Source organism: Mirounga angustirostris, unplaced genomic scaffold (assembly GCF_029215605.1).
Source record: "Mirounga angustirostris isolate CCGP_5_RB_7025 unplaced genomic scaffold, mMirAng1.0.hap1 SCAF_3, whole genome shotgun sequence".
Classification (NCBI taxonomy): domain Eukaryota; kingdom Metazoa; phylum Chordata; class Mammalia; order Carnivora; family Phocidae; genus Mirounga; species Mirounga angustirostris.
Window position 1 is genome coordinate 85,182,735 of NW_026991711.1, and position 19,770 is coordinate 85,202,504.

The window sequence follows — 19,770 nt, forward strand, 5'->3', positions numbered from 1 at the left end:
CCTGGGGAGCTGTTAATAAGTACAGAAACCTGGGATTTACCTCCAGAGGTTCTGATTTAATTGCTCTAGCACTGGGGCCCTGCTATGGACTAAAGGTTGGTGTTCCCCAAAATTAACGTTGAAGCCCTAACTCCCAATGTGATGTTATTAGGAAGTGGGGCCTTTGGGAGGTAAATAGGTTAAGATGAGGTCATGAGGGTAGGGTCATCACAATGAGACTAGTACCCTTATAAGAAGAGGAAAATACATCAGGGCACTCTCTCTCTCTCTCTCTCTCTCTGTGTGTGTATGTGTGTGTGTGTGTGTGTCTTTCTCTTCTGTGTGAAGACACAGCAAGCAGACAAACCTGGAATGGAAGCAGGCTCTCGCTAGACACTGGATCTGCTGAACCTTGATCTTGGACCTCCCAGACTCCAGAACTGTGAAAAACAAATATTTGTCATTTAAGCCATCCAGTCTGTGGTATTTTGTCATAGCAGCCTGAACTGATAGGAAAGGCTTCAATGATTCCATCGTGCAGCCACACCGCAATGGGAACCAAATTTAAGCCTTCTAAGGTTCCTTTTGGGAAGGTAAATGATCAAATTTGTGCAGCCTCAGTGTTCACCTGTGTGACATAAATTTCCTTAATCAATCTGGGTAGTTTTGTGCCACTGTTGGGGGACTGGCAATAGGGAGCCATATTAAATGGGGTCAGAGAAAGAGGTAACATACACAGAATTTATCACCTTGCAGGAAAGGTTAGGACAATGAATTTCACCCTGCTCAGGGAAAAAGGCACCAGCAGCAATTATACAATTTTCTCTTGCATTTTAACTCATTGGATATCTTGGACCTATAAAAAAGCAACTGCATTGGCTCTCCACTAAACACCTATGTATTTTTTGTCCTCCTAATCTCTGCAAGTATTAGCCTAGAAGGCAGACATTTTAATCCCTGTTCAGAAAGATGAATAAAATTGTTGAAGATCCTCTGGGTAGAAGTTCTGAAGTAAAGATTCAAAAACAGGTCTGTTTCAAAGTTTCAAAATGGATGCCCTTTCAGCTTTGTTGTATGATGTTCTAATCACAGAAAAGGAGAACCAAATCTTTGAGACTTATAATATATATAATATATATATTATATATAAATTATATATTATATAAAGAAATACAAACATTTTCTGAAAGTAGTAACACCAGAGGTCTGGACCCACATTTCCAGTTTTCTCTGCAAGTGTGAGGGCCCCTACAAAATGCTCAGATTCAAGATTCACAAAGTGTTCTTTGCTTTTGTTATAAACAAAAACTACAAATTGTTTCTGCATATTCAAACATATGCCTAGGATTCCACTCAGCCCGAATGTAGTATGTTTCAAGATGTATTTCATGTCCTACCTTCTGAAAGAAGTCTTTGTTTATCCTGTCACCAATTTATGTTTTTTTTTCATTAATCTATAGCTTTTAGTGATGACAGACTGCATACACCAAAGGACGATGATAGCCAGACCACATCTGACAAGAGAACTCTAACACACAACCTCTGCAGTACATAGTCCAGAGCAGTCAGCACTTGATTAATAACTAAAAATTTCCCTAATTTTTGTCCTTGCCTCCAACTTAGGACCAACCAATCCCATAGGTGCCCTGCTTCTGGTTAGCCCACCTGATCTTCCTCATGCCAGCAGTCTCTAGTCAGAGGACACCTGAAATTTTAGCTGTTTCCACTATACAGAGTTCCCACTCTGCCTGCCATTAAGTTCCCGTGTGAATGGTCTTCTTCACTTTCAACAATGATTTCAAAGAACCACAGCAACAATGTTAATAATAGAGGGGATCTTAGTACACTCTGGGAGTTATGTTTTCTCATCCTGACTCTTAGCATCCTCTCAAGTGACCAGAAGCCTGACTGGACAAAGAGAAGGGATAGGAGATAATGCCCACTGTACCTGGAAGTCTCTGTGACAACTATATGTTATTGTGTGAAAAGTCGATGGAAAGAGTGAGTCTTAGACCCAGTTAAACCTGAATAGCCAGCTAGCACTGACACTCACTAACTGTGAACTTCCTCCTCTGGGCATCCTTCTCTTGACCTATTCGACAGGGAAGAAAATGATTTACTCCACAGGACTGTTGAGAAGATTGAATCCAGTCAAAAAATCAGGTGGCCATCAGCATGCTGGCCATAGCAGGTGTTTAAAGAGTGCTAGCCCTCCATACTCTTCCTTTCCCAGACATACCTATGTAAACAGGTACCTGATATGAGCTTGCTTTGTTAACATTGACTAATCTCAAATTGAAGAGTGACTTGCATTCTTGTGACTCTTTAATACTAATGGTCTTAATGTTTATTAATACAGTTTATTCACCCAAGACTTTTTTTCTACAAGACAACTGGCTAGATGTTCAAGAGGCACGGCGATACCTCACGCATGCTCCCTGCTTGCTCACGTAAGGGGGAAGAAAACTTTTCCCTTCTTTGCTTCTAGCTTCTTTGGCTGGTCTAATAATTAAATAGACATAAGACAGATTGACAGGAGAAAAAAAAGCTAATAGGATATTCTATGTACAGGAGCTCCAAAAATATGAGGTTCTCAGATAATCAGGCAATTGAGGATTATATGTCACCCTGAGTTGAGGAGAATGGTGTAGGGTTCTGGGACTTCAAAGGGGAAGACCACAATTCACAGGAAGATGGGAGAGCAAATGTTTGGTAAACAAATGTCTGCCATGCTATGCAGAGAAACTGTTCTGACGTAAAAAGTTATCTCTGGTAATAATTCTTTTCATGAAACAGTCCCACTATTCAAATTCTTTAAGGCAGTTAATGGGAAGCTAAGGGAAACACACACACACACACACACACACACCAAAAAACAAAAACCTCTTCCTGAGTATCTTGGGACTTGACTGCCTTCAGTTTAAAATAATCCACATGCCAAAGCGGCACAAAGATCCACATATTTTGCTCCCCCTCACTCATAATTTAACCAGGGGAAGAATCATCACCCAAACAAATAAAGTAGATGACGTCATAGGATAGGTGCAACTCGTGACAAGGGTGATGAGTGTTACTGTAGTTCAAGGGAAGGGACAAACCTTTGTCTGGTGACCTAACAGTGATGTGCGGCCAGGATGGAGCTTCATCTGCGTGTTAAAGCACACATAGAATTGGCTAAAAGCTACAAGTATAGTTTTAAAAAAGTCTTTGTCAAAATAATTCATGCTTGTTATATATATCCAATGAAATTTTGGAAGACACAGAAAAAATGAACAAAGAAATTACCCATAATCCACATTTTAGAGATAATCACTGGTAATACTTTAATGTATTTACTCTTGGTCTTTTTTTTGCTATATATAATTTTAAAATTAAGTGTTGAACACTCATAAAAATTTTAGATGCATAATATATAAAATTTAAGAATACATATTTATATAAAATAAATATAAATTTTATAAATATATAAAAATATATACACATATATGTCATTTCAGTATGATTTGTTTTCAAATAATTTATGATGGGCATTTCCATATATTATCAGAAGCTTTGTATTTAGAAATTGAACACGTGTAATATTCTTCAAAGTGTACGAAATAGTTTAAAGGTCTTTTGTTATTAACCACATTAAGTTATTATGTAATTATGTGTCTTCTATTATTTATACTGTTTCCATGTTTTCAATATTTTGAATAAAGCTGGTAAATAAGGCAACAATGTAGATCTTTACACAAAAACTATTCCTCTGGGGAGCCTGGGTGGCTCAGTCCATTGAGCATCCAACTCTTGGTTTTGGCTCAAGTGATGATCTCAGGGTTGTGAGATCGAGCCCTGTGTTAAGCTCCATGCTCAGTGGAGAGTCTGCTTGAGATTCTATCTCTCTTTCTCCCTCTACGCCTCCTCCCACTCATGCTCACACTCTCTCTTTCTCTCACACAAATAAATAAATAAATCTTAAAAAAAAAAAACCACACGCACACTACTTCTCTGAAGTTTGGATAACATCTTTAGATTTCCCAAATGTGGGATTTCTTGCTCAAAGTCAAAAACCTCTTCGAAGTCCTCAGTACATATTGGGAAATGTTTCTTCACAGGGTCAGGTATACAGGGTCTCACTGAAGGGGACCACAAAGGAGAGGGGAGACCACCCTGATGCTGAAACAGCATGAGTGGGTTTCTCAGGGGAGAGTGGTGGGGTCACCAGGAAGACGTAGCACAGTTCCTGGCACTGAGCATTGGTCTGCTAATTATTTAATGAATAAATGAATGTTGCAAAGCTGAAGAACTGTTGACATGTTGGAAAAGGTAGAATGGAATATTCTTTTGGAAGGGATGAGGTCTTTGAACAATATTGTGAGAGAAGTTTAGAGTAGATAAGACATGTCTAGAATACCAGAGTGAGGGTTTGAAATTTAAATCCATACATCAAAGGGAGCCACAAAAGAATTTTGCAAGGAAACAATATGACAAGAGTAATGAATTTTGCAAATAACCCTCAGGGTAGCTGTGAGAGGGTTGGAAAAGGCCAACAGCAAGTCAGTAAACCTCTGCTTTGAGCTTGTATGACTCAGGATTCTCCTTTAGGCTACTTCAATGATCTAGATGTAAAGTAAGAATATCTGTGATGGGGATGGAAAAGAGGTTGTGAGGAAACAAACCTGGGATGGTTAACTTATTGGATGTGGGAGGGAGAATAGGAGGATCCTAAGCAACCAGAAAGGGGATCCTTTCTGGAGGAATGGGGGACCCCAGAAGGAAGCTAGTTTGGAACCCAGTGAGTGTGATTTTGGATATATTGACATTATGTGGACTGCTAGCATCTGTATCTCAAGAGAGACTGGAAACAGACCCAAGGATTTGGGGATCATCTATGGAAGAGCAATAGCTGAATATCCAGGAAGTGACAGAATTTGCTTGGTAATGGATGCAGGAGAGCTGAGGTCTAATTAAATTTGGGGATTTTTTTTTTTCAGATCAAAAGGAAACAAAAAGAAACAAAGAAATAAGTCATAGAATGTTTGCACAACTGATTATTATGAGGATAGTGACTTTCAGCAGGAGGGTTTTATTTACTACTGATAAGGATTAAATATATCCATCATAAAAAGAAAGACTAATGGAAACTAAAAACAAACAAACTGACAAAAAGTTCTTCTCCTGCTGGAGCATCCTAAGTTATAAGCAATGCATTCCATTATGGTTTTCCAATTAACACCACAGCTGCCAGGCCAAACGGGCTAGAGGACAGGAAGGGAAGTTTCCTCCAGGATCACTAACGATCTGTGGAGCCTAGGAGAATCCATCTAATCAGCAAGTAGTCTGGAAATCCAAGAGGACAACAGAGACCAAAGGACTAATGCACCAAATCAGAAGGGCTTAGGGGAAAATAGACATATGGGTCCTTGCCAGGGTGTTTAGCAACCATGCCAGACTGTTGCGGCAATTAGGCACCTGTATGGCCCAACCGTGGGTGTCATTATGATAATTCTTTATGGGGGTATAGAGAACCACTTCCTGTGGGAGGTGTGGGGACAATCTTGGTACCAGCCCAACATTGCTGTAAATACATCTGCACACATACTCTCAGTTTCCTACTCTGGCCTCAGAAGGGCTGTTCAGCTCTCTTGGGCGGTCACCACCCTAACATGCGTTGACAGTGGATGAACGTGGGGAACTGCAGAACATTCATGTCCAATTCAGATGAACACAGTGTGTCCTCATAATGGAAAGCCATACATGAGTGCAACAAACCAAGAATGTGCCCATGGCAGGGAGGGGCTTTGGAGGAGTCTAGGGTGAGTCAGGGCAGGGATAATAACAGGGAATGTACTGAGAACTTGCTTGGGTTCTGGTCCCACCAAGCCACTTCACATATGATACCTCAGTTGCTTCTCACAATGTCTCTGCCCTCCCCTTGAAAACAGAGATCCTGAAGCATTAAATAGATGGACAGAGTGTGGGGGTCTGGGAGTCCTGAGCATTAACCTTCAGCACTGTTCTAGCCACCACCCCCATGTGGCTCTTTCTGTGTATCCCAGGCTGTGGCAAAGCTGGGCAGAGAACTTGGTCAACGTTTTCCTTTAGTAATATTCCAATTTTTAATTTAAAGTTAGCCTGATGTCAGGAGACTGGGCCTTAGCTTAGGCATTGCCTCTTACTCACCCTGTGGTCTTGGAGAGTTCACTGTGTCCCTCAGGCACTGGGGGTAGGAGAAGGAAACTTGGTGGGAGGAAAGAGGCTGACATCTGGGCCTCCACTCCTGAACCCTCGGACATGGGTAATGACCTGACCACCTGGGTCTGGCACTGCCCCCGTCTGGACATGGGATTAGAATGCTTACCTTCTGGAGCAGTGGTAGGGTCAAATGTGAAATATGCATGCAAGTGCTTTATCAACTCTCAAGGGCTACCCAGGAGTAAGACGAATATGTTTCAGAATGGTTAGTATGTTACACATACATCTCACCTTGGGTTTATGTGCATGCTTGGGCTCCATCCAAAGATGGTACCATGGGGGTGCTGCACACTCATTCCAAAGACACAGTCTGTCCTTGGGCCTTCCTGGAGTGTATAGACCAATCAGGAAGTGAGGCCTCTGAGCTCAGCTTAATTCCCAAAGGATGAAAAGCCAGATGCATAACAGTGAGAGACATGAAAGCACTGTAAGTGGGAGGGAGAGGGAATAAGAACAGAAGGAGCCAGGCTCTGGAGATAGCTGTGCTGACACAGATCTCTGTCATCTCACTGCCCATGCCCAACAAATGACCAAGTGACCAAAACCTCTCTGGGCATCCTTTCTTCACTGATACGTGGGGGGACAGCATCTTTTTTTTTTTTAAAGATTTTATTTATTTATTCATGAGAGATAGAAAGAGAGAGAGGCAGAGGCAGAGGGAGAAGCAGGCTCCCCGTTCTGTGGGGAGCCCGATGCCGGACTCGATCCCAGGACCCTGGGATCATGACCTGAGCTGAAGGCAGATGCTTAACCGACTGAGCCACCCAGGTGTCCCATGGGGGGACAGCATCTTTATTGCAGGCTCACAGCAAAATTAATTTGGGTAATGCCTCTAAATGCCTGACACAACATAGTGACACATAATAAACAGTGGCTGATAATGTCAGGAAGAAGGTTCAAAGGCTTTCAATCTTCCCACCAAAGTTCCTTTCAGACAGTAAACAGCCCCCACTGGCCCTAGGGACTCTACCTCATCTTTTCCTATGTCTGACTTGCCCTTGGGTTAAGTTCAAAGGGGAAAAAAAGATGGGAACATGTAGGCGACTGACCAGTGGGTTTATCCCTTCGGGATGCCTTCAGAGCCAGATTAAAACATACTGAGGTAAATGTGTTTCATTCTTTGATAACTAGACTTCCTATTTGACCAAATATCACAGTGTCCGGTTTAGGCAACTCCTCAGTGACCAGACTTGGGCTGTTGAGAGGATGATGTGAGATTATGTAATTGAAAGCATTTCTCACAGGGGTGCCATGACTTTATTCAAGTTTGAACAGCAATGAGCTCTTTACAGTTGAATTGACTTTACTGAGAAAGTTACACGAAAGAAGCAGTGACTAACTTACTGTGTACCTATTTTTTGTTTTATTAATATAACATTTATTCATTAAGTGTACATCCATTCATATGGTTTTAGATTAAATTTACATAAATGATTAACCCTTTTTACAAACTTAAAGTACCTCACACATTTTACACTATATTTACAAATTGAGTATGTCACCAGAGAGACACAAAAATCTCCTCAAGGACACATAGCAAATTTGGAATGAATCAGAACTTGGACATTAGTCCACACCAACCTTAGAAGGCAACTTCTTCCATTTTTGTTAATTGAACATGAGAGAATGAAGACTCAGAGAAGTTAAGTGATTTGTCTGAGGTGACATAACTAACAAATGACAGGGCCAGAATTCAAACCCAGATGGTGTCAAGCATTGAGCTACACTGCCTCTGAGTCAAGGCTTCCTGGATGGTGAAGTGTACTCATCAACCCATTCCTTAGTGGAATGTGGATAGCTTTTAAAAACCAGTGGAAAACCCTTATTTTCTTTCTTTCTTCTTTCTTTCTTTCTTTCTTTCTTTCTTTCTTTCTTTCTTTCTTTCTTTCTTTCTTTCTTTCTTTCTTTCTTCTTTCTCTTTCTCTTTCTTTCTCTCTCTCTCTTTCTTTCTTTCTTTCTTTTTTTCTTTCTCTCTCTCTCTCTCTCTCTCTCTCTCTCTCTCTATTTTATTTAAGCAGCCTGCAGTTCTGGAATCAGCACCCAGGGGATGCTTCCCTGGGTCTGCATGCCCTGCAGAGCTGTCCTTTCTATGCAGCCCTTTGGCTGCCTTGCACACATGTCCACCCCAGGTTCGGATCGCCTACTCTCTTGGTGGTCAGGAAGAGCCTGACACATTGCACTGCTCAGGAAGTCCTCTGTCTCTTGCTAGAAAATTTGGGATGAATGTCATAGTTCTGAGGCCTCTTGAAATGGAATGATTTGAAGTTTAAACTCTGGTTAATGTGAGTAACTATGAATACAGTGTGAGGAGAGGTGACAGGGAACCAGGCAGGGGAGCAAAGACAAGTCAACCGAAAAACAGGCATGATCAATTATTTAAACCCTCTTTAAACATGTGCATTGCAAAGAGATGGGTGACTTGGCTTTGACTCATAAGATGAGTACAATCTGTAGGAAACTCCAGGGCACACATGGCAGAGAAATTTTTTTCCAAAGTCATTCAGATTTCCATATGTGAAAAATTATGACATTTCTAAATGCTTAGGGCCAAGAAAGTGGGTGGACAGAGCTGGCAGCAGAGATGGTTCTGGTTTCCTCATATGTGAAATGGGCTAATGGTCCTCACCCACATATGCATCTGGAGGTGCAGGTGAGATGATGAGGGAAAAGGCCCAGCACATGGCAGACATAGGCAACATTTGCGGGTTCCCTTTCACACAACTGAATTTTTCTCAGCAATACTAATATTCCAGTTCCTAGGGCAGGTGCTGAGAAACCAAAGATGGTTAAGGAAAGCTCCAACTTTCAAGGAGCTTCCAATTCACAGGGGAGCCAGGAAAGTGGACGGTTGCATGCTGCAGGTGCTCTACCAGCATCCTAGGGTACACAAGTTGGGAAGGCTCTGAACAGAGGAAACGCTATGTTGGTGCATCAAACCTCTAGCACCACACCTGCAACACCTGTGGATCTCACTGTTTTCCCTGGATTGTCCTTTAGAAACAGGAAGAGGCTGCCAGCATGGCATGACTTAAAGGTGGCCAGAAAACCCCACTTCCTGAACCTTAAACATTCTCTCAGAATTCAAAAAAGACTGACCAGTAGAAATGTATTCTCTGGTAGGTCCAGAAATATGAATAAGGCTTGGTTTCTCTTTGGGGAAATACCACCTTCCACCATCAGTTAATCAAGGGTGTTCCACTGATAGTGAAGTTCATGATAGTTCCAATTTCACCGGCTCTGGGAACTCTCACTGACTATTCTGTTTGTAAGGCTTCAAAGGTTTATATTTATATCAGAGAGATTCATCATCCTCTTTGAAGAGCAGTCCCAGATCACGTGCCTCCATTTTTATAGCATGTATCCTCAGAATAGCTCATCAAGACAGACACAGCACTGGTCATTTCAAATACAGTATAAATGATGCCCAAGGCAGTGGGGGGCTCAAGGCTTCAGAGCCTCAAGTAAAAGTAAGGAAGCAAGCAAGATGCTTGTCAAACCCTGGAGAGAAAATAAATAAAATTGCAAGATCTTGGTATACATTCAGATCTTTGACTAATTTTTTGTGAGCTTTCAGCTAGCTGCTTAGGAAGGGGTATATGCGCGTGTATGTGTGTGCATGCTCTCATCTTACCTACTATATCAATGTCACTAGATACCAATGGTGGTGATTCTCAAAAATAAATTATCTGAAAAAGAAGGAAATAGCAAATGACTCACAAATGAAATATAACTCATTTTTGTATGTATTAAAATAAATATAATCTGTTTTCAACTGAGTATCATTAGTTGAACTATGTACTCTTTTGAAACATTTTATCGGGAATAAAAATAAATAAAGAAATTAGCATAGCAAGCAATTTTTTTCAGACAGGGTTTGGGGGGTTGCTTCTTTGAAGAATTAGTGCAACAATAATTTTTTATTTTTCTTTGCCAACTTGACACTTCTATCATGGAGACTTATAAGAGCAGGGAATAAACCACAGCCCTCCAAGGACAAATCTACAACTGTTCTGTCTCATGAGTGCCTGGCAGCCTGACTGATACTGCTCCTAAACCTGCAAAAAGTGGGGATGCAAAAGAATCATAGTCAGATGCTGACAAGAGAACTAGGATGACAGACCCTAGTTGGAGCTCATCTTTATGCCCCCACTGGCAGACATGAATATTTGGCAACACTCACTGAACACTAGGAGCTGTGCTGGGTGCTGGGTATGCAGAAGCTGGGAATACAGGAAGCCCATGGCTGCTCGGGGGAGCTCAGGCTTACCCACGTCCTTGCCAGATACCATGTGGTTGTCCCTGCTACCCAACCTCCAGCCCTGGTGCTCCCTCTGGTTTGCCTAGGGGTTCACATCTAATTGCCCTTCAAGCCCTAGTGGAAGTACAACCTTCCCTGGGGGATCACCCCTGCCCTAGCTTGATCTCTGTGCCTGTCCTCAGCCTCACTATGGAGACTATATGCACAGCCTACTGCATGGATGATCTATTTTCACCTCTGTATCCCACACTGGTACTATCTCATCCCTGTATACCTCCAGGGCTGGTGTTTGCTGACTGGCCAGGCTGGCGACATAGGCCAGATCCCTGGAGCCAACTGTGTCTAGAATCAGAGTCTATCCTATGCCTTGCTTAGCCCAACTCCGCTCCCTTCTTACCCTGCCTTGACAGCTAACCCACTGCCTCACATTTGAATTTGACTAATAACTGTTATACAGTACTTTAAATTTACAAAACCCTTGTGTATTTATCATTTGGTTTCATCTCCTAGATAATCTTGTGACTTCATTGCCCTAAGGGGAAGCTGAGGCTTAACGAGACACTGTCACTCTATGGAGCACAGGTTTGGGGTGCCCATTTCACCATTCCTCCAACATGAGTGCCCAGTTCTGCCTCCCTAGCCCCTGAGAGCCTTGTGCCCTTACCCTTGTCTGGCTCCCCAGGCCCAAAATCCATCAGGACCCCTTTTTTATCACCCCTGCATCCCACATGATAACACTCCTCTTTTCCACTGGAATCTTCCATGGTGACACCTACTCCTGTAATGGTGGCCTTTGAGATAGGTGTCAGTCTCCAAACATACTCACATGCACAGACACACACACACACAGATGCACAGACACACACACACACAGGTGCACATACACACACACAGGTACACACACACAGACACACAGGCACACGGGGACACACACACACACAGGCACACAGACACACACACACGAAGGCGCACAGACACACACACACACAGGCGCACAGACACACACAGGCGCACAGACACACACACAAAGGCGCACAGATGCACACAGGCGCACAGACACACACACACACAGGCACAGACACACACACACACAGGCGCACAGACACACACAGGCGCACAGACACACACACACACAGGCGCACAGACACACACAGGCGCACATACACAAACACAGGCGCATAGACACACACACACAAGCACACATACACACACACAGGTGCACAGACACACACACAGGTGCACAGACACACACACAGGCACACACAGGCGCACACACACACAGGCTCACACAGACACAAGCACACACACACGCACATACACACACACACAGGCTCACACACACACAGGCGCACAGACACACACAGGCACACAGACACACACAGGCACACAGACACACACAGGTGCACATACACACACACAGGCGCACAGACACACACAGGCTCACAGACACACACACACAGGCACACAGACACACACAGATACACAGACACACACACACAGGTGCACAGACACACAGGCACACAGACACACGCACATAGGCACACAGGCACATGTATACACACACACACAGGCTCACACACACACAGGCACACAGACACACACACAGGTGCACATACACACACAGGCGCACAGGCACACACACACACAGGCACACAGACACACACACACAAAGGCGCACAGACACACACACACAGGCGCACAGATGCACACAGGTGCACAGACACACACAGGTGCACAGACACACACACACAAGTGCATAGACACACACACATAGGCGCACAGACACACACAGGCGCACAGATACACACACAGGCGCATAGACACACACACACAGGCACACATACACAGGTGCACAGACACACACACACAGGCTCACACACAGACAGACAGGTACACAGACACGCACAGACACACACAGGCACACATACGCACACACACAGGCACACAGACACACACACAGGCTCACACACACACACAGGCACACAGACACACACACAGTTGCACATACACACACACAGGCACACAGACACACACAGGCTCACACAGACACAAGCACACACACACGCACATACACACACACACAGGCTCACACACACACAGGCACACAGACACGCACAGACACACACAGGCACACAGACACACACACAGGCACACAGACACACACAGGTGCACATACACACACACAGGCACACAGACACACACAGGTACACAGACACACACACACAGGCGCACAGACACACAGGCACACAGACACACACACATAGGCACACAGGCACATGTATACACACACACACAGGCTCACACACACACAGGCACACAGACACACACACAGGTGCACATACACACACACACAGGCGCACAGACACACACAGGCGCACAGGCACACACACACACAGGCACACAGACACACACACACAAAGGCGCACAGACACACACGCACACAGGTGCACAGACACACACACACAAAGGCGCACAGACACACACACACAGGCGCACAGATGCACACAGGTGCACAGACACACACAGGTGCACAGACACACACACACAAGTGCATAGACACACACACACAGGCGCACAGACACACACAGGCGCACAGACACACACACAGGCGCATAGACACACACACACAGGCACACATACACAGGTGCACAGACACACACACACAGGCTCACACACAGACAGACAGGTACACAGACACGCACAGACACACACAGGCACACATACGCACACACACAGGCACACAGACACACACACAGGCTCACACACACACACAGGCACACAGACACACACACAGTTGCACATACACACACACAGGCACACAGACACACACAGGCGCACAGACACACACACACAGGCACACAGACACACACACAGGTACACAGACACACACACAGGTGCACAGACACACACAGGCACACAGACACACACACACAGGCACACAGGCACACGTATACACACACACACAGGCTCACACACAGACACACAGGCACACAGACACGCACAGACACACACAGCCACACATACACACACACAGGCGCACAGACACACACACAGGCTCACACACACACAGGCGCACAGACACACACACACACGCACACATACACACACAGGCACCCATACACACACGGACAGGCACGCAGACACACACACAGACAGGCACACATACATACTCAGATATACATGTATATACATGTCCACACTTACACATATATGCCCACACATAGACACATATACATACATCCAGGTATATACACACGTGCATGCATGCACATACACATATACAACTAGACATACACGCATGTCCATACACATGTATACACTCATACACCCCCACACACATAAATACACACACACACACACACACATACACCTAGTTCCTTGATTTTGAGGTACTTGTTTCCTGTTCTCATAATCCACCAAGAACCTAGTATGAAGTCAGCCACATGGTAGGTGCAAAGTGACAATCGAGTCCATTACATTATTTCCGGAGCAGCCAGGTTTCCAGGGCAGAGCATCCAGCTCAGTGGCCCACCCAGGGTCCACACAGGCACCTGCACAGGCCTACCTCCAATAAGACATGTTCACTCCTCTCACGGCCATCCTTCTGATAAATCCTCCTGAAATTTCCCTTTGTGGCACTGCCTTTAAGCAGAAAATCAGGAGCAGAGTCAACAGAAAGGTGTTACTGTGTCTCTGAGGAGAAAAACATCAATCCATTTTTTTTCATTTTCCATTGAGCTTCTCATTTTAAAAATAACTGAAGCCATGGTGGATATATTTATCCACATCCATAGAATATACAACACCAAGAGCGAACCCTAATATAAACTATGGGCTGTAGGTGATAATAATGTACTCATGTAGGATCATCAATTGTAACAAACGTCCCACTGTTGTGAGATGTGTTGATAATGGCGAGAGACTATGCATGTGTAGAGGGAGGAGGTATATGGGAAATTTCTGTACCTCCCACTTAATTTTGAGGTAAAATGAAAACTGTTCTAAAACATAGTCCATTAAAAAAAGTGATTGAAACCAAGGCTGGAAAGGTGCATAAATTGTTCAGCTAGTACTAAAAATCATGTCAGCTGACTCCCTGTTGTTTATAAAGAAAGAACTGTGTGTGGAGGATAAACCCTCACGTTTGGCACAGCAAAGCCAAGGAGGCATATTGCCCTTATGACATAAGGATGCTGGGACACAGTGAACTGGGAAGCCATTGTATCTCCTAGGGAAATGTCCTCATAGAGGCTCGGGGTGGCACGTGCAAGGATGTTCACTTCAGTGTCCTACAAACAACCTAAATTCTCTTCAATACTGGACAGTACTTAATGAAATATGATGCTTCCATACCAAGGAATACCACACAACCATTATAAAGATGTGTCTTAGAGTGATATCCAACTGATTATTGATTGAAATAAGAAATAGGTAGAACAATATGGGAAGAACAACCCTATTTATAAATCACACATATATTGCATTTATGTAATTAATGCCAATCTAGACACATTTAGGGTAAAATCATACTGGGAGCTTGTAGTGGAGAAGGATAATTTTCACATTTTGTATATGTTTTGAATTTTTGAAATGATAATGCATTTGTAATTTCCTTCTGTAAATTATAAAAGGAAGAAATCATTTACTGTAGATAAAAACTTCACAAAATCATAAATCAATTTTTTTTAAGATTTTATTTATCCATTTGACAAAGAGATAGAGAGCACAAGTAGGCAGAGTGGCAGACAGAGGGAGAGGGAGAAGCAGGCTCCCCGCTGAGCAGGGAGCCAGACGTGGGGCTTGATCCCAAGACCCCAGGATCATGACCTGAGCCAAAGGCAGCCACCTAACCAACTGAGCCACCCAGGAGCCCATAAATCAATTTTTTATTACCATAAAATTTACCGTATTTACCGTAAAAATACTCAATTTTTATTGAGTATCAGCTGCATGTAGGGAACTGAATATGTTACTGCCAATTTCCATACATAATCAAGGAAAGTAAGAATTGCCATCGCATTTCTCATGTGAGGAATCTGAGGCTCACAGGGTTAACAGAATTTACCTGAGGTCATAAGGCCAGGACCACCATCCCAGGCTGCTGGCTCTGTGACCTGGGCTTTGTACACTACATGCTGCCATTCCTCAACCAGATATATCTCTGAGGTGTGGATCTTGTTCTAAGCATCAAACCCTGATGCTCATAGTCGAATATAAGGTTTCAAGATGGACACAGGTGGGCTGATCAGTGTGAAGGCAAGACATCATCCAACATGAATCCTGGAGTCTTCCCATTTTTATTTTAGAAGCTCTGCTGTAGTCTTCTGAAGCTGCGGGCTCCTCCAGGTTCTTATTTTATACCCCTAACCAGAAAGTTAAACAAAGGCTCTAAGTCATTGACCAGGTTTAAAGGGACAACTTTCTTATACCATACACAAAAATAAATAAAAAATGGATTAAAGACCCAAATGTGAGACTTGAAACCATAAAAATCCTAGAAGAGAATACAGGCAGTAATATCTCTGACATCAGCCATAGGAACTTCTATCTAGATATATCCTGTGAGGCTAGGAAAACAAAGGCAAAATTAAATTATTGGGACTACATCAAAATAAAAAGCTTCTGTACAGAGAAGGAAGTGATCAACAAAATTATAAGGCAAGCTATGGAATGGGAGAAGATATTTGCAAAAAAACGTATCTGATAAACGGTTAGTATCCAAAATATATAAAGAACTTATAAAATGCAACACCCAGAGAATGAATAATCCAATTAAAGTGGTCAGAAGACATGAATAGACATTTTTCCAAAGAAAACATACACATGGCCAACAGACACATGAAAAGATGTTCATCATCATTCATAACCAGGGAAATACAAATTAAAACTACAATGACATATCAATTCACACCTGTTAGAATGGCTAAAATCAACAACACAAGGAATGACAAGTGTTGTCAAGAATGTAGAGAAAGGGGAACCCTCTTGTCCTGTTGAGGGGAATGCAAACTGATGCAGCCACTGTGGAAAACAGTATGGAGTTTCCTCAAAAAGTTAAAAATAGAACCGCCTTATAATCCAACCATTGCACTACTAGGTATTTACCCAAAGAACACAAAAATACTAATTTAAAGAGATACATGTACTCCAATTGTTCATAGCAGCTTTATCTACAATAGCCAAGTTATGGAAACAACCCAAATGTTCATTGACTGATGAATGGATAAAGAAGAAGTGATATATATACACAATGGAATATTACTCAGCCATAAAAAGGAATAAAATCTTGCTACTTGCAACAATGTGGATGGAGCTAGAGATTATTATCCTAAGCAAAATAAGCCAGTCAGAGAAATACAAATACTATATGATTTCACTCATATGTGGAATTTAAGAAACAAAACAAATGAGCAAAGGGGAAAAAAAAGAGAGAGGAGAGAGAAAAATCAAGAAACAGACTTTTAACTATGGAAAACAACTTAATAGTTACCAGAGGGGAGATGCGTTAAATAGGTGATGGGAATTGAGGAGGGCACTTGTCATGATGATTACTGGGTGTTATACAGAAGTGTTGAATCACTAAATTGTACAACTGAAACTAATATTATGCTGTATGTTAACTAACTGGAATTTAAAAACTTTAAAAAAATAAAGGGTCTAATGCAGAAAATAAACTTACGCAGTATTTGTCAGATTTTTGCTCCCTCCACTCTGCCAATATTTACTAAATCCTTATATGTGGGTCACTATGCTAGGTAATGGGTCATATAAAAAGGAAATATAGCCCTTACCTTTAAGGACCTTAATGTGCATTGGGAAACAGTTTAAGTTACATTAATTTATAAATGTATTCATCGTGTATATACAAATGAAAATATGTTTAGATGATACCCTAGAACAGGGCCAATTAAAAGAGAAGGGACAGGGGCGCCTGGGTGGCTCAGTCGTTAAGCGTCTGCCTTCTGCTCAGGTCATGATCACAGGGTCCTGGGATCGAGCCCCGCATCGGGCTCCCCACTCCACAGGAAGCCTGCTTCTCCCTCCCCCACTCCCCCTGCTTGTGTTCCCTCTCTCGCAGTGTCTCTCTCTGCCAAATAAATAAAATCTTTAAAAAAAGAGAGAGAGAGAAGGGACATCCTTACCCTTTAGGAACTTAGGATAAATCAGGAAGTGACTGGGCCTCTATAACATTAGATACTTTATTATTTAGTGTCCCAGCAATTAAAGAGCACTTACTTTGTGAGGGAAGTTTTGCTCAGTTCCTGAAAAATTGATGTGCAATACACAGTCTTTTGTTCCAGGTGACCACAGTCCAGTGGGACAGGGATGCCAGTTGGCAAGGGCAGCAGTACTGTTCTAACTTAGAGCTCAGGCATGCACTTCAGCTTCCACTGGAGTAGAGCCCAAGTGTGGGGCAGGTCATGTGCTATGAGGAGAGACAGGAGTTACCAATGAACTATATACTACAGGCCACATTCACCCCAAGTCAGCACCCATTGGAGCCGGCCGCCATTCTCCTTTCCCTCTTCTCAGGACTTATCCTGAACACCTGCACCAATGCTCTGAAGATGGATCCCACCCAGCCTGGTGCTCTTGGGGTTCAAATGATCTACATCCTGTTCAGGGGCTTGTCCTCCCTTCCACCGATGCAGGATCCAACATTCCTAGGTATGAACTCAACTACCCTTCTTAATTATAGTTTGGAGTCTTTCTTCAACTGCACAGTCTAGTTTAGTCTGAATAAGCAAAACTACCCCCTGGTCTGGCAGCCCCCAGGACACATTAGGTTTTTCTAGCCCTGAGAACAAGATCCACTATCAAATTTTTGCCATGGTAGAATTCCCTGTCAATTTCATCTCCTCATTATATCCCTTTCAGTTCATTGCACACCTCTTCTGGATCCCCACATTTATCTGATCTATCATCACGATAGAAGGTGATTCTTTACAGAGACTGAACACCCAGTATGAGGGAGGCCACTGTGGATGCTTCATGGAATGCTTGCCCTCTTTTTAATGAACCCAGCTTCATAATGTTTAATAAGATGACTATCTTGCTGTACAGAAATCTTGTCAACATGGAAAAATCATCTTTGCTAACAGCATGAAATGTCTCAGATAACCAACATGAAGAATGCCATGTAACAAAGGCACAAAATAACAAAATAATCAGTTTTTCCACTCAGATGCCTTCTAATACTGCTCACACTTTTATAAGAGCATCAACATCCATAGTAAACAATGCAGAGCTTGGCATGCCCTGATCTCTCTATCACCAGCCAGCACTGAGTGGTGGAGTAAAAATATTTCATTTGGGATAATCTGTACACAGCCATATATTTGTCAATGTTTTTATAACTCTGAGGACTCCACGAATATAAGTCCTCTGTCCTCTTACAGACTGAGGACATCAAAGTGTATGTAAAAAAGGCCAGTCTGATGATGCTTTTATTCCATTTATTGCAGGGGCACTGTTAATACTACTATAGCTAAAGGTCTGCTGGCAGTTTTATTAGGTACCACTTCTGCAGGAGTTTATAAGTTGGCTATAAAACCAAGATCTTTTGGAATGAAACTTGTGCTAAGATAAATATTTTAAAATTGAATGTTTCGATGTAGCCATTTGAAAAGTGATAGCATTTTGTGATTCCTAAAAGCTATTTGGTTCATTAGATTACACTCTTTCACTGTTCTAAGCCATCTTCTCCTTTCCCAAAAATGAGGAATAAAATAGCAAAAACAATCCTCCCAGTACCTCCTCCACATAGAGATGTTCTAAGTCACTCTCAGAAAAAAATACTTAGTCTTAGCACTGAGGGAGAACAGAAATGTTCTCTCATTCATTTCTTTGCTCTTGGTGGGAGAAAAATATTACTTGGTCAAGTGAGGTGAAAATCTAGTTTTAAATCCTTTAGAGAGAGGATGAAAACTTTACCCATCTCCTGTCACAAGTTCCAAGTAATTTCATACTTATTCTCAAGAAATAATTCATCTCCTATTTAAACTTTGCCCGTATCATGGTCCTCTGGGCCTCACTTCATCATCCAGCCAAGCAGGAGGCTCCAAGAAGTGACTTTGAAACACCTAGTGCTCACCAGCAGCTGGTACTGTCAGTCTTCCACATGAATGGATAGATGGATGGATGGATGATGGACAGATGGATGATGTATGGATGGATGAGTGCAACATTCAGAAGCAGGGACTTTGAAGTAAGACAGACAACTTGACTTTAAGCAACTCAACTTTCACCTCTGTGTGCTTAACACTCAGCCTCCTCCAGGAGGCACAGCTGCATCA

The 19,770-nt window shown here is 42.8% G+C and overlaps 1 protein-coding gene across 1 annotated transcript in view; it reads right to left on the reverse strand.

Moving 5' to 3' along the window:
• LOC123839173 (cytochrome c oxidase subunit 6A1, mitochondrial-like) overlaps positions 1-19,770 on the reverse strand; it is a 79,212-nt gene that overhangs the window by 58,420 nt on the left and 1,022 nt on the right. The gene's annotated exons all lie outside the window — the stretch shown is intronic.